Source organism: Phacochoerus africanus, chromosome 11 (assembly GCF_016906955.1).
Source record: "Phacochoerus africanus isolate WHEZ1 chromosome 11, ROS_Pafr_v1, whole genome shotgun sequence".
In the NCBI taxonomy this organism is placed as follows: Eukaryota; Metazoa; Chordata; class Mammalia; order Artiodactyla; family Suidae; genus Phacochoerus; species Phacochoerus africanus.
Window position 1 is genome coordinate 69,516,566 of NC_062554.1, and position 17,129 is coordinate 69,533,694.

Below are 17,129 nucleotides of genomic sequence, written 5' to 3' on the forward strand. Positions count from 1 at the left end.
TCACTCAGTTGAAAAAAAAAACAAACAAACAAAAAAAAGGTGGCAAGACCTCAGATACAAAGGCCAGTTGGTACAGGTTGTGGAGTAAAGCACCATACCTGAGAACATCATATGCCGAGGTAGCCCTGAAACAGTAGAGAAGTAGGGGGAAAGCAGGAAGGAGCAGGCAGATAGAGATAACAATCCAGTTGGCACACAAGGTAAAAACCAATATAGTCACAATTATCTTCACAAAGCCTTTAATTGCCCATTAGGTACAGTCTACAAATACAATCTCTCAGTAAAACCCGAATCAGCCAGGTTCCTTTCAACACCAAAACGGATCACGATTTCTTCCATTAAGCCCCAGATTAAGTCCCTGGATTGCAGCAAGGGGTGATGCTGTGAAAAAAAAAAAAAAAAAAAATCCTTGTAGTTCCCGTCATGACTCAGTGGTTAACGAATCTGACTAGGAAATATGAGGTTTCGGGTTCGATCCCTGGCCTTGCTCAGTGGGTTAAGGATCTGGCATTGCCCTGAGCTGTGGTGTAGGTTGCAGATGCGGCTCGGATCCCACGTTGCTGTGGCTCTGGTGTAGGCCAGCAGCTACAGCTCCAATTAGACCCCTAGCCTGGGAACCTCCATATGCCGTGGGAAGCGGCCCTAGAAAAGGCAAAAAGACAACAAACAAAACAAACAAACAAAAAAAACATCCTTTCAGCTCATCTCGATGCTCACATTTGGGAAACTGAACCTGAACGAGGGAGTAGAGGAGAACCAGCCTTTCCCAGTGTCACCTTCTTGAGGCCCAGAGAGGTGAGGAGAATGGTTTTCCTCACATTTTCTCTGACAAAAGAGAGTTGAATTTTACTGAACTACATGAAAGAATCCAATTGGGTTAAAAGATAAATGCAATAAGCAAGAATCTCTGTAGGGAGAAGGTTTCCCCAATAACCTGTTACTGTGTGGTTACTATGAGGTGTGCAGAATCATGGGCCTGTTTGGGGGCAGGAAGTAGAAGAGAGGGTTGAGAATCTGGAAGTGATTACATCTCAGAGGTAGAGTATGTTTTGTTAAGCAGGGAATGAGCTCAAGAGCTAAATCGACTTAAGGTCAAATGGTGGATCTCGGTTCACCTGTGTTCTATGTGTGATCTTGGGCAGGTTACTTAATCTCTTTGCCCTTCACTTACCTTACTGACATGAAATAATGAGGCAGGGTACATGGACAGGGGGATGCAGAAGGGTAACAAATTTGAAAATACACAAACTCTACACCATTGCTTAATCCCTACAATGTATCAACTGCTGTTTTTTTCCACACTACTCTCCTCTCAGCTCCCATTCCTCATCCTACCACTGGCATTCTTTTTTTTTTTTTTTATTGAAATTCTGAGAGTGTCATTCTAATTTCCTAATGCTGTAATGTCTGCAATGGCTTAGGCTCCATGTAAAATTTATAAAATCTTGTTCTACTTTCAAGTTTTTTCTATGAAAACTTTTAATTTATTTTCTTCAACTCCTCAAAACCTTTTAGCTATTAGCTCTAAAGCAAATAAAAGAGGGATGGAACAAAGCAATTCAATAAAAATTGGATTTACTTTTAAAAAAGAAAGGTTTTAATCTTCCTTAATTGGCCCTTTGATATAGATAATTTCCAAGAGTGAGACGTTTTATAGACTAAAAGATCATGTTAAAGTCTTTCCTTAGAGTAATCAAGATATGGTGATCCTTTAGAAGAACAGGAATCATTAAAAACAGCAAAGAGAAAGGAGTGATTAGATGTGGAAGATCAAGGTCTCCAATCTATTAAAATAAGCAATGAAGGCCCGCAAATTCTAGCAAGCTAAAGATAACATTCTTACTGCACATTTCTTTAAAAGAAGTAAAGAGCATCGAATCAATATATCATTGAAGAGATTATTATTTAGTACAAGCTGAAGGTTGGTGCAGGTCATTCAACTAAAGCAAACAGAACTTGTTAATTTAATCCAACAGACTTGGCAGTGAAACCAAACAGGAATTTAATCAGCAGGAGAAGTTGGTGAGTATCTCTGAAAATTGAATGATCGCTGTGCAAACAGTAAATATCATTATGGAAGGGTGAGGAAGGAAAAAGAGGGCTCCTTTCATGGTTTTCATTTGAGTTCATCAAACATAATAAACGATTCCAAATAAACCATTTCCAGGACTGCAACAATGACCTAATGTTACTTGTGCTGGAAAGTTAAAATTTATAGTTTTCCAGTCTCTCACTTTTCCTAAACACTTTTTTTTTTAAGCTGCAAGGTTATAAAATGAAGGATTGGGTGTCTTATATTCTGAGTCAAGACAGCAGCTGACTTTCCAGTTTCTCATCTCAACATCATGTGTCAATGCTCTAATGCCAACATGAAGGCTTTTTAGTACAGAGACACACAGCGACAACACAATGACAAGGCAAGAATGGAACATTAGGTATTCAGTTGCACAGTAATTGTTTTAATCATCTTCAACACTAAGAGCATTTTTAAAGGATGTATAATATTGCCAAAGGATAAATAAAACTTACCTTCTTCCCAATTCCTGCCTCTTGCCACTTAAATGTGAAATTGCCATCAAAGTTAATTCAGAATTTTTCCCACTTCTGTTATTGCAGAGTTTTCAGTTTCACCTGTCCTCCCTTCTTCTCATTTCAGCCTCTACTCTACTCTACTTGCAGGCTTTTCTTACTTTCAGCCTAGTCTCCTTGAAACCCTGTTTTAAAAGCATAATCTTTTGGAAATCTCATGCTAATGGGGCATATTAAGTGTATAGTATCTCCAAAACAGGAGGATTTTCTCAATGATGTTTTTTCTCTAGTTATAAAAACACAGTGTTATCATTAAACCAGTAGATTCATTACCCCCTGGAACCTCAGTAAACAAACATCAATTGTTTCTGAGGAGTGACTAACAAATGTAATTCATGTGATAAGTATCAAAAAAAGACATTTCAAAATCTCATGGAAGATATTTTTAACGTTCAATTACTCTGAGTAAATGATAAACTTATTTGGAAACTAGGTTGTCTAGCTTCATGGAAAACCAGATCAAGAGATAATGAGAATGAAGAACTATACTGTGTTAAGCTATTGAGAAGAAAAATTAATGATTGGAGGAGTTCCTGTCATGGCGCAGCAGAAACAAATCCCACTGGGAACCGTGAGGTTGTGAACTTGATCTCTGGCCTTGCTCAGTAGGTTAAGGATCTGGCATTGCTGTGCGTTGTGGCATAGGTCTCAGATGTGCTCGGACCCCACATTGCTATGGCTATGGCGCAGGCCAGCAGCTGTAGCTCCGATTCAATCCCTAGCCTGGGAATCTCCATATGCCACATGTGCGGCCCTAAAAAGCAAAAAAAAAAAAAAAAAAAAAAAAAGGAGCTACTATTTCAAAGTTATGTAGTCAAAGAATGGATTTGAAAATCCTAGCTTTAGGGAAAGAAGAGTGGTAGTTTTTCATAATTTTCTGTGTCTAAAAATTGACAGTAAATACATGCTCATTTGTTTCTAGCCCAGTTTTTATACTATCGTGAATCACTTCCCTCCATACGTCACCTTCCAAAGGAACAGAATATACTCATTTTTACGTGTATACACGTGCACCATCCTCTCTTCATTGTTATCCAAAAGGGTGGAATATTTAGCAAAATTTTAGTTAATTTGAAAGTCTAAATATCCCTGAAAATATTTATGATAGCCTATTTTCTAAGTATCAAGTGTTTATGGCAGGTTGTTTACAAAGAAAGCCACAAAAATTCTTCCCATCCTAATATGCACATTATCCCTTTGTAATGTGACATGACAGCTTCTTCCATCAAGAGGTAGAGAAGATTTCCCCTCATCCTGAATCTGAGCTGTCCTTGTCACCTGCTTGGGCCAAAAAAATATGGTGGAAATGATAGCTATGATTTCCAGTTCTAGGCCTCAAGAAGCCTTTCAGCTTGCCCTCGCCCTCTTGGAATGTTATGCTAAAACTGCCATAGGAAGAAGACAAGACCCTAGGATCTTGTCCTGGCTGAAGCCCTCCAAATCAACCTATCAACAACTACCAGATATGAGTGAGGTCATCTCCAATCATCCAGCCCCACTCAACTGAAACCACAGGAGTGACTCTAGGTGAGACAGGAAAAAGAGCCATTCAATTGTGTCCAGCCCAAACTGTGTACACTCAGAATCATAAGCACTTAAATGTTTATTGTGTTATGCCCCTTTGTTTTGGAATGGTTTAAATTATGTAGCAATAGTTAAATTATGTAGTTTAAATTATGTAGCAATAGTTAACTGATACTAGTACTGGAAGCAAGATGCAACAAAACCTGGAACATTTATCCTTGGCTTTGGGACCAGGAGATACAGAGTCTAAAAAGTGATAAAGGAAATGAAGTCCCTGAAGTTGAAGAAAATCGTATTAGAGGCTGTAAAAAGAGTGACCCTTATACACTGGCAGAATGTATAAATCACAATAAATTCATACGATAAATCATAATAGTAATACCACACCATTACATGATAAAAAATAAAACAACTCAAGAGTTAGAAAATGTACCTAATGAATTCATTGACCTGGCTGAAGAAATCGCTGCCCAGTATTTTGAAAGTCAGATCATTGGGTGTTTCTAACTGCACGTGACAAGTCAATGGGGGAGAAAAGAAGGAAAGAAAGAAGGAACTTATAATTTGCAAGCAGAATTTTTGAAAAGTTGCTGGGTTGGAAAATAAACCTATTTCTTATCACCAGATTATCCAGTTGGCAAAAGATTCCAAAGTTAAGAAATGACCTCAAGCAAAGATCAAATCAAAGGTGTGGGTATAAAACCCTTTGTTTAGGGAGTTCCCGTCGTGGCGCAGTGGTTAACGAATCCGACTAGGAACCATGAGGTTGCGGGTTCGGTCCCTGCCCTTGCTCAGTGGGTTAACGATCCGGCGTTGCCCTGAGCTGTGGTGTAGGTTGCAGACGCGGCTCGGATCCCACATTGCTGTGGCTCTGGTGTAGGCCGGTGGTTACAAATCCGATTCAACCCCTAGCCTGGGAACCTCCATATGCCGCAGGAGCGGCCCAAGAAATAGCAACAACAACAACAACAACAACAACAAAAAACCCTTTGTTTGACTTCACAAAGGGAACTTAATAGACCCTTTCAGATAGACAAAGAATTTCTAAAAACATTAAGGATGCTGTCCCACTACATGCTGACCACAGAAACAGAGATCCGTCTGAAAAGGAATCATGGTGTGACTTCAGGGGTGCATAGTCAAACCTGATAAGAGGTACAGGAAATGCACAAAGTTTTTTTTTTTAATTTTTTAAATTTTTTGGTTTTTTAGGGCTGCACCCATGGCATATGAAAGTTCCCAGGTTAGGGATCAAATCTGAGGTGTAGCTGCTGGCCTGCACCACAGCCACAGCAACACCAGCCCCTTAACCCTCTGAGCAAGGCCAGAGATTGAACTCAAGTTCTCATGGATACTACCAGATTCATTACTGCTGAGCCATGATGGGAACTCCAGAAACGTACAAAGTTTTAAAAACAGTTGTACCAGCAAAAGCCTCTCCTGCTTGTATTAAAAAGAGCTAAGTAATTTAAACAGACTGATGGGTTTCCAGCTTTCCATTGGCAAAAAGCAGGCTGAGAAAACAACTCAGCTGCAAACACAGACCATTTCCTCTTAAAAAGGAAAGATCTCACAGGATTGACCCAAGAGCTGAGAAGAATGTACTAGGGAATCAGTCCACTGCAGTTGAACTGGTCTCTAATCAAGGAACATCCTTGGCTCCTAGAGCTGAGGAACCTGGCATCATGTACCTGGTTAGATTTCCAGAATTTCCATGTGCAGATAATCACTGTGCGTTTCCATTCTTCCCCTTTTTGAATGCAATTGTCTACTGCAGTTATCCTTGTCCCATTGTAAGACTGTATGTATGTTGTGTATGGAATGTAAAAATATTTATCCTCTTATTTCTTAGGTTTCTAGATCAAGAGTCATAACCAAGGAGGTGCACTGAACAAATCTCATCCACATCTGGGCTTGATTTGGATGATTAAATCCTGGACTTCAAGGACAATATAAATATAAGACTTCTGTGGGAGGAGTGAGTATATTTTCACATGGGAAGAGATGTGAATTATTTTTGCTAGAGAGCAGATTATAGTCGGTTGAAGCAAAGATGGCTACAAAACTCCTCAAACCTCTGTATGCAAGTCCCTTTGTAATATAACTTTGTTGCTCCTCCCAACCAGAGATGGAGTTTATTTTCTCAATCCATGAGTCTGTCCAGGCAGGCTACTAGGAGCTTCAAATCCTAAGCATCAAGAGGTTTCCCAGCTTCTCCTCTTCCCCTCCTGGAATGCTGTCCTGAGACTGCCATGAAGAAGCCCAGGACAGTCAATTCGAGGATAAGAGGCCATGTGGAGCAGAGATAATTCATCTCAACGAAAACCCCTAGCCAAACAGCTGATAACCAGTATCCACTGCCAGACATGTCAGTTAAGCCTTCTTCTACTATGCAGTGCCACTAGAGATGCAGAATGCAGCCATGTGAGTGAACCCGAGAGAGAAGCAGAAGAACCACTCAGCTGAGCCCTGCGCAAATTATTTACCCACAAGAGAAAAAATGAATGTCGTTTCAGGTGCTTTCTTACACTGTAATAAATAATGCAGCGAACACCTTATTTCCTAATTTTTCAACACAATCCAGATTGTAAATATTCTGTCCTGTTATTATATGATATCTCAAAGGGATGCCATTTTTGTTGGAAATATGGCCCTGTAAGAAAGCAAGTACTAAAATGTGTGCTACAGCGATGGCTGGCCTGAATGAACATTGCTCACCTCATAGAAGGGAAATTGTTATTATAGTTTAGACTTAAAAGAAAGTCCTTTTAATCCTGAACACAGCTCACTTTGCTTCCAGGGATGCTAATCCAAAGGAGCGGGGAGGTTATTCAAATTCAAATGCCTTCTATCTGCAGAGGTGTTATAGATACTACTTGGTGACTTTTTTTTTTTTTAAGATTTTTATTTTTTCTATTACAGTTGATTTACTGGATACTTTTTTTTTATTATTATTACTCAAATGACAGATGTGATAAACACGATGACATTTAAATCCAAAAAATTCCCTGAACATTGTCTCAAGGCTACTCTTCCTGCCACATGCATCCACGAAAAACACAGACACGTAAAAGATAAAGTGAGGAGAGGAGTGAGAAAACTGTAGATTAAGGGACAAAGATGAATAACTGCTATAATGACACACTGAACAATCACATTTCTATAATATATTTTTGTTTGAACTGCTTCCCAGCTAGACCTCTCCTTTGGGAGACGCTGTGTAATTTCTCTAGTTATGTGATAGAAGCAAGATGAAAGATAACTCACAAGCTCCTGTGGCTTAAAATAATAATGGTTGAAAATCGGTGGGTTATTTTTAAAGGTTTTTTTTTTTTTCCTTCTGTCTGAGAAAGGAAGGCAGGATGGATACTCACCAGTCCCACCCCTGTCCTTCTTCTTCTTTTGGAGGTCAATCTGCCTCTTTTCTGTTTTTAAAGACATTGCTAAAAAAAAAAATTCTGATGCAAATGTATAATGTTAATACAATGGCCTAAATAGCATCCTCCTCCATCCCTCTACAATGAAAACCAAAAGATCTAAAACTTCTTAAAATAAAGTATATTCAAATGCTGAAGAACTCAACTTTAAATATCATCTATAATTGAATATCACTTATTGCAAAAACCATCATTATAATATCAAATGCCTCATGGAATAGTCATTTGGATTATGCGATCATTTATTTTAACCCCCAATCTTCCTGGAATAGATAAAACTCAAGAATTTATACATCCAGAATCTCATCTCTTAGGATCACAAATTAATTCTACCCAAGTTAGAACTTATTTAAACATTGATTATAAATTTAAATTAAATTATTTTAAAACTTGTAGACTAATTTAGCCCTGGTAGCACCTCTGTTCAAATATATAAAATTACTTGAGGGGTTTTTTCCTTAGTATATATGCTAGACATATGCAAAAGTTTGTGTTCTTTTTATGAAAAGCCAAAATCATAGACTCAGCTTTAAAAATGGACCAAAGTTAAACTTCCTAACTTTATATGAGATAACTAAAGGTCAGAGTGCTGAAATGATATGCCTGAAAGCATCAGAGCTTATTAGTGATGATGCTAGTTTAAGAATCAGGTTTCCTGGACTCAAAGGCCAGCAATCTCCCTGCTTTGCCATTTGGCTCATGTAGGAACTTGTGTCCACTGTGGATGGGAGGGCCTGGCCTCTCCTAGTACTAAATCCAGGAGCTGCCACTCCTAAGCACAGAACTTCCACAATCTTTTGTTCTCGCCCCATCCCTGACTCATTAATTCCAGTCCTCCAAGGAGCGGAGCACTAGCAAGGGATGTTTTAAAGTGCCCCCCAAGAGGCTCTAATAGGCAGCCAGGCTAAGAACCAATGAAGTGGCTTCTCATCCTCATTCCCTTAAATGGCTTACAGCTAACAGGCTGGTCGTCCCAGCCTTACCTCCCAGTGTTTCTGGCTCTCTGGCCCTTTGATACCCTAGATATCAAGAACAAATTCAGGGAGTTCCTATTGTGGCTCAGGAAGTTAAGGACCCAACATAGTCTCTGGTAGGCTACGAATTCAATCCCTGGCCTTGCTCAGTAGGTTAAGGATCTGGCATTCCTGTAAGCTGTGGCATAGGTCACAGGTATGGGTCAGATCTGGTGTTACTGTAATTGTGGTTTAGGCCAACAGCTGCAGCTGCAATTCGACCCCTCGCCCAGAAACTTCCATATGCCACAGGTTTGGCCATAAAAAGCAAAAAAAAAAAAAAAAAGAACAAATTCTAAGAATCTAGATTCTTAGAAAGGGATAAATAAAAAAGGAAAGATAGAAAATATTAAAGTACATGGTCTTAGCAACATGTATTGTCAGTGGCACATCTTACAGACACATGAGATCTAATAATAAACACCCATAAAAAGGGAAACTCAATTCAGCTATATAAAAGTAGCATTAGTTTAAACAGCTAACCAAGTTTGCAATACTGTGTATCAGATTGTTGATTGGTTCATTTCATATCACTCAACTGCTCATACAAAGTCATGGTCATTTGTTCACCAGCTCAAGAAATTAGAGGCAGGAGTTCCCGTCGTGGCGCAGTGGTTAACGAATCCGACTAGGAACCATGAGGTTGCGGGTTCGGTCCCTGCCCTTGCTCAGTGGGTTAACGATCCGGCGTTGCCGTGAGCTGTGGTGTAGGTTGCAGACGCGGCTCGGATCCCGCGTTGCTGTGGCTCTGGCGTAGGCCGGTAGCTACAGCTCCGATTCGACCCCTAGCCTGGGAACCTCCACATGCCGCGGGAGTGGCCCAAGAAATAGCAAAAAGACAAAAAAAAAAAGAAAGAAAGAAATTAAAGGCAGGATGGCTTAAATAGATTCTTAGACATTACAGTAATGGAGAGAAACAGAAATAGAAATTTTCCTATAAAGAAGGTCTACATCAGTCAGAATCCAGTTTAACCTACCATAAGAACTACTAGCAATCCAAAGGTGAACATAAATGTATCAACCAATTCTCAATTCCAAGCCAGTCCTCGAAGAACAAAACGAAATCCAGGTTGCTTCGAACCTCAGAGGAGAGAAAGATAAAACTGTACTTGTTGGAATAAGATTATAAGCAAGGATGGAATCTCTGTCTCTTGAAATTCCTGCAGCCATGGTAGAAAAATGGTGATAATTCTGTGAATTGAGCCTGTAGGTTATTTACACGCCAGGGGAAGCATAAACAAAGCTTGCCCAGCAGCAGTGTCCAACTTGGGTCAAATATTAATGAAAATCATATTTACCACCACATATCAGATATTCTAAATGTGAATGACCTAATCAAGAAAGATCATGTCTATCAAGTGGCTTGACTCAGAAGGGTCCAATATTGCAGAAACAAGCATGTTCCTTAAGCCTTCAACGGGTCTAAAGAGGAAAAAGTTAAAGTCTGTCTGGTTTTATCTTAATGTTCTAGCTGGGGGCATATTTTATGGAATGGATGGTTTTGTTTTTCTGCCTCTGTCACCAATTTTTCTCCACTACATTAAATCCCACACATGGAAGACACGAGTTAATTAAGCATTATATTACAGAGTATTAATATAAATATTTCAGATGCTCCTCTTTAAGCCTCTACAGCATAATTGCTAGTGCCCTGAAGGAGAAATGAATTTACAATGTTAACAGAAATACTTAGAAACAAACGTATTTAAATATTGAGCCACTGGATCTAAAAGACTGGATTAAAGGAAGCAATAGTTAAATCAAAACTTTAACATTTAGATGGCCCAGTGAAGGAAGGTGAAAACAAAATTCTGTAGGTGCCTGTTGCCATGTCAGTCCTACCGAAAGAGCTTCAAATAACCTCATTTACTTTCACTCCAAGAACCTAACATGAGTGTTGTCAATATCACTCTTTACTTTCTTCCAGGCTAATCATGAATATCATCAAGAAAGCATTTCTTCCAGCTCATCAAGCTCCCTCCCTTCAATAGATGAAGACAACTTCACAAGCATCAACAAGCACAGCCAATGTAAAATAATATGAGGGTTGAAATCACAGGGCTGCAAGTGACTTTCAGCTATTATACGGTGCGTCCTCCTCATCTGATATAATCATTTAAACCTGTGGTTTTCAACTTTCACTGCATATTGAAATCATTTGAGAAGCTTTTTAAAATTTGGCCGCCCAGCTCTAAACCTCAGAAATTCTAATTTAATCTCTCTGGAGTATAGCCCGAATGTCAAGTGGTTTAAAAGCTTTCTAGATGATTTTAACGAGCAGCCAAGTGTCAATGCCCATCAAACAAAGACCACCAAGAAAACACTTGTAGTCAATCAAGGACCGTCCGGTTTACATAGCTTGCAGTAGCAGAGAAGACCCTTACTAGCATGTCGGGCAATTTGGAAAATCTTCAAACTGGTGACTTTAAGGAAAACTGAGGGAAGCAAGAAACCATTCTGGAGTGGATGACATCAAGAAATGGGGAAAATTGGAGTTCCAGTTGTGGCACAGCGGAAACGAACCTGACTAGTATCCATGAGGATGCAGGTTAGATCCCTGACCTCGCTCAATGGGTTAAAGATCAGGTGTTGCCATGGGCTGTGGTGTAGGTCACAGACACAGCTCAAATCCCGCATTGCTTGCTGTGGTGTAGACCGTCAGCTATAGCTCCGATTTGACCCTTAGCCTGGGAACTTCCATATCATATGGTGCAGCCCTAGAAGGACAAAAAAAAAAAAAAGAGAGAGAGAGAGAGGGAGATATGAGGAATATTCAGTGACTGAGTATCTCAATTATCTTCATTCAGGAGGCAGAAAGATTAGAGCAGAGCTATCACTGATAAATAATCAAGATCATTCAGAAGGCAGGGTTGTCAGCAATGAAAGCATGTGTTAATCATTTTCAGGGTTCATGTGTGGCCTGTTCTAAACGTGGTGATTTATGTTCTTTGGCAAACACTATGAGTCTTGTGTTTTAGTAAGGCCAATCTCCCTTTCTCTGTTTATTTAATAGGACCTATTTTCATATTCTCACAAGGTTGAAAACCACCACTTTAAACAAATTTAAAAACCCAGCTGGGAGTTCCTGCTGTCGCACAGTGGGTTAAGACTCTGACTGCAGAAACTCGGGTCACTGAAGAGGCACAAGTTCAAAACAGTCCAGAGCAGTAAGTTAAAGGATCCAGCATTACCGCAGCTATGGCATAGGTCACAGATGCTGCTAGGATTCAATTCCTGACCCAGGAACTTGCACATGCCACAAGTGCAGCCTTTTAAAAAAAAAAAAAAAGATGGGAGTTCCCGTCATGATGCTGTGGTTAACAAATCTGAATCCGACTAGGAACCAAGAGGTTTCGAGTTCAATCCCTGGCCTTGCTCAGTGAGTTAAGGATCCGGCATGGCCATGAGCTGTGGTGTAGGTTGCAGACATGGCTCAGATCCCGCGCTGCTGTGGCTCTGGCATAGGCAGGCATCTACAGCTCCGATTCGACCCCTAGCCTGGGAACCTCCATATGCCACGGGAAGCGGCCCTAGAAAAGGCAAAAAGACAAATAAAAAAAAATGTATACATGTATGTGTGACTGGATCACCTTGCTATGCAGTAGAAAATTGACAGAAAACTGTAAATCAGCTATAATGGAAAAAATAAAAATCATTATAAAAAAATTAAAAATTTAAAAATTAAAAAAAGGTGACCATGAGTGCTATCTGGTTGTAACATCTGCCATTCTTTTGAGTTCCAGGGTTAAAATTAGTTGATTTAGTTTATTAAACATGTATTTGATTGCTCCCCAATTTTTCCAAGTGAATAAATGTTCCCAAAGCTGGACCTTCCCAGATAAAACTCTCTGTTCCCATTCCCTTGAAAAAAAATCTAATTAGGATCACAAGTTTAATTTGCTAGAGAACGCATACTACATTCTAAAAAAAAATTCTGTGAAATAGCCCCTTTTGATAGCATCACCATTAAAACACTGGTTCTGCTTTATTACAAAGTCATGTTCTATTTATTCTGTTCTCAGTGGAAGCCACCGTTAATTTTTCACAATTATTAACTCAGAATTACCTTGGTATGGTACCGCACATGAAGGATGGGGATTCTTCACCGAAGTGTTTCCGAAACCCTTCTGATAATGCTCTGCTCTATACAGGATCAGAATGTTATAACTGTTTATGCTTTAAACCATGAGTGAATATGTATATTCAGTGGAAATTGGGATTATGCAACTCTTCTTGGTAATGGGAAATACTGGATTGCTCTCTTAGGAAACCAAATCATAAGCCATACTTCATATCTCCCTGAAAATAAGGCTCTTGTGGTGTTTCACTCGTGTTAATATAGGAAGTCCTATTTTTATTTATCAATAAGAGTCAGAAAATATGTTAACTATCCAGAGTGCCAGTTACTCGCGGGGAGCACCACTCAGGTTTCCCTGATTTCATCTGTATTACCTACACCTCTAAGCTACACAGAGATCAGGTAAAAGTTTTCCTCACTTAGACCAAGTTACTTCCACTGTCAGATCCTAAGGAAACCTGTAAATGGCACCATTGCTTCCCTACTTGAGTTTGGAACCAGCTAAGGAAACCAAAAATTAAGGCAGACGGATATCTAAGGCCTTAATAACCCAAAGAGGCCATGTCATAAGTTGTCTTCCCCAAGTGCAGACACTGAGACAGAGTTTGAGTTTAAGATGTATGAACTGGGGACTTCACATTGTGGCTCAGTGGTAATGAATCCAACTAGTATCCATGAGGACTCGGGTTCAATCCCTGGCCTTGCCCAGTGGGTTAAGGCTCTAACAGCATTGCTGTGAGCTGTGATGTAGGTCACAGATGCAGCTTGGATCCCATGTTGCTGTTGCTGTGGCGTAGACCAGCAGCTGTAGCTCTGATTGGACACCTAGCCCGGGAACTTCCATACACCGTGGATGCAGCCATAAAGAATAAAAAAAAAAAAAAAAAGATGCATTAACTAAGTGAACATTGCCTGTGAGGATCATCCCAGAGTGGGGCTGAAAGATCTGGGCCTTTAAACCACCTCTTAGCTCATCATCAATTGCAGGCTGCCCTGGGAAGAGCATGGCAGTGAGCAAGCTGTCTGGCTCCACGCAACTGAGGCAGATACTAAAAAACAGGCAGTTGGGGGCACTCTGCCCATCACCCTCTTCACAGCTGAACAGAGAATCCTTTCTCAAAGGAGCTCTGGGGAGCACATCTTCGTGTGCTCCAGTCAGAGGACCTGACCAAGATGTTCATTAGCATTGGGTTTTTCAGTATGCCCCCCAGAGCTGGAACATCCAGACACAGGCAGCACGACCTAATCACAGATCTCATTTACAGAAAGAAGGCCCTGAAAACTCATAGCATAGAGATGCTGACCCAGAATATGCAGTTTCACTAGCCGCTGGCCCTTCAAGAAGAAAGAAAGGAAGAGACAGAGAAATATATATGCAAATTTCTGCTCCCACATTCACAAAAAAAAAAAAAAAAGGCACTCCATGAGAGGGAGTTGGGAATGGAGATGTGGAAACAGGCCAGGGGTTATGTACCTGTGTCTGTCTGTGGAGACAAGCCAGGGGTGACCTTCCACATGAAAGGAGGGACACAAGCCCCTCTGTCCTCCACCAACTCCATCACAGAACTTGACAGCCAGTTAACAGGAGTACAGCTAGGCTCATTAACATGTTTAGGTCCCCAGATTATAAGAATAATTCAAAACTCTCATGTATACGGTAATCATTTTTCTCCATACTTATAAATACTGTTCCATTTGAAAGGTTGGTTACTGGGGAGTCAGTTTGGTTGGTTGTTTGAGGAATTAATCAAGGTTTGAATTTTTATTATTGCAGTTGCATGTGAAAGAATAGATTTCTATACCAAGACTTAACCAATATTAACATTTTTTAGATCCTCTGTACTCTTTTCTGTCTTAATGCAAAAGTCACAGGTGAGATTTGAATAACTCAGTGGCAAAGTGATATATGCTACAGGTGGCAATTCAGCAGCCAGACTTCTTACCCTCATACCCTTTCAGGCGCGTACCTCTCAACACTATCCAGTGGCAGGCTGACAAAGAAGGGAGGCTGCCTTGTCAGCCACTTGGGATAGAAAGTACCTAGGAACTAGGATCAGGAAGTCGTGGAGAGCACAGGAAGCAAATGCAACCATGAAGATCCCCACTTCCTTAGTGAAATGTTGACAGTGAGTCCAGCAGTGACCACAAGGTGAAAAATCACAGATTTTTACGGAAGGAGCATTGAACTGTCAAAGACATGTCAGTCTTCTTAGCCAGCCAGCCAGTTTCTTTTAAGTCATTAGCTAGTCCCTCCTCTATGAGGACATGATAATGAAGTTTTGCTAAGGAGTTTTATTTTTAAAAGAAAGGTCAACTGTTTAATCACATTGTTTGATGTCATGAAGATTTAATAATAATATGACAGGCTGTTCATTTCTGCTTGTGCAACTGAGACAAGACTGTCTTTAGAACTCATTCTAGATGAATGATCTCAAGACCACCCTACAGAAAGGGAAACAAATAACCTATGATGTCACTTATATGAGGAATCTAAAATATGGCACTTTGCAGCAGAAGAAAGGCTGGGGGAAAAATGTAATTGTAATGTATACATGTAAGGATAACCTGACCCCCTTGCTGTACAGTGGGAAAATAAATAAATAAATAAATAAATAAATAAATAAAATATGGCACAGATGAACCTATCTACAGAATAGAAACAGACTCACAGACATAGAGAACAGACTTGTGGTTGCTAAGGGGGATGGACGGGGAGTTTGGGGTTGGTAGATGCAAACTATTACATTTAGAATGGATAAGCAATGAGGTCCTTCTGAACAGCACAGGGCCAGTCTCTTGAGATAGAACATGATGGAAAAAAATACGAGAAAAAGAATGAAAAAATATATATATACATACACATTTGACTGGGGTTATTATGCTGTACAGCAGAAATTGACACAACACTGTAAATCAACAAAACTTTAATAAAAATTGAAAAAAATAAGAAGGGCCACTCTAAGACCCTTTCCTAAAACCAGCCACCTGGAATGTTGGCCTAAAGTTAACCAAATTAAAAAAAACACAGATCCAAGTTGGTTCTGCCCAAGTCTTCCAGAACCTACCCCTTTAATAGTATTTTACAAAGTGTGGTGCCATGACCACCTTCTACACAAACACTTCAAGCACTTGCTAAAAATGTGAACAGCTAGACCCTGCCTAGTGAATGAGGCTGAGTCAACAAGCTCACCAGGTGATTCTAATGCAAACTAGGGTTTGAGAAAATTAGGCTGAAACAAGGTCAGAGACATAATCCAGAATTCATGCTCAAAGGGAAAATTCTACAAAATTCATTCGACATTTATTTGGGAATAGCATTTCTCGCGAGAGAAAACCGCAACTCTTATCCATTCAATAAATAATTGATTATGTGCCTGCCACATCCAGACCCTGTGTTAAATATCGTAGATTCAAAATAAAATGCATAGATTATAAGAGGTCTAGTAGTGTCACGCATTCTAAGTCCTTTCACACTGAATTCAGGTTTTACAATATGCGTTATGACTAGAAATTAAAATGAGAATTCAGGAAAAAATTAAGCTTCTGCTTAAGGGGAACTATCCTTTAAAAAGACAAACACTAAAAAGCATATACAGGATAGGATTACATGAATCTAGTTCTCTTCAGGGAAAAGAACCATGCAAAGGGTGGAGAGATGAGCACATGACTATTTTAAAATAAAAAGATCTCTTAAAATAAGAGATCAAAGCTTAGAGATGATTCCCATCCCAACTGGAGTCAGTTCTTTATATGAGAATCAGAGAGTTGATGAACTTTTGATCTGTCCTTTCTTTCCCTGGAAGCATAGATCTAAAAGCTATTATCAAACAGGATTATGAAGAGAGGATAAAAGGATAACATATAAATCATTATTGATTTTCCATAAAGTATCCATGAACTCAGCTGAAAGAAATGCGAGACATTAAAACTGCACCACACGTACTACCTGCTATGGTCAGAGCATTTGTGCCCCCCACTCCCATTCATATGTTGAGCCCTGCATGCACCGTGCGGTCTTGGCACATGGGGCCTTTGAGAGACGATTGGGTCTTGAGGGCAGAGCCCTCATAAATGAAATTACTACCCCATAAAAGAGACACAGAGAGCTCCCTTACCTCCTGCCACCACGTAAGGACACAAGAAATCTGTGAGCCAGGGCTCCTCGCAATCATGCTGGACCTTGGTCTTGGACAATTCAACCTCCAGCACTGTGAGAAAGAAACACATGTTGTTTTTAAGCTCCCTAGTCTGTGCCATTTTGTTATAGCAGCCCCAAGGACTAAGACACTACCAGAACCAACACGATAATTTCTCTTTGCTTGCTACACTAAGCTAAACTTGCTCACAATTCAGCACCTGAAATGGTTGCTTTTTTGTCTTTTTTTTTTTTTTTTTTTGTCTTTTTAGGGCAGCACCCATGGCATATAGAGTTCCCAGGCTAGGGGTCAAATCAAAGCTACAGCTGCCAGCCTACACCACAGCTACATG

At 39.9% G+C, this 17,129-nt stretch overlaps 1 long non-coding RNA gene across 1 annotated transcript; it reads right to left on the reverse strand.

The window, feature by feature from the left end:
• Nucleotides 1-222: 222 nt before the first annotated feature.
• Nucleotides 223-16,843, reverse strand: LOC125110628 (uncharacterized). Its single transcript, XR_007130677.1, has 2 exons — nt 16,757-16,843; nt 223-381 (listed from the first exon to the last, which is right to left on the reverse strand). It is a non-coding gene; the product is annotated as an uncharacterized LOC125110628 (long non-coding RNA).
• Nucleotides 16,844-17,129: the final 286 nt, after the last annotated feature.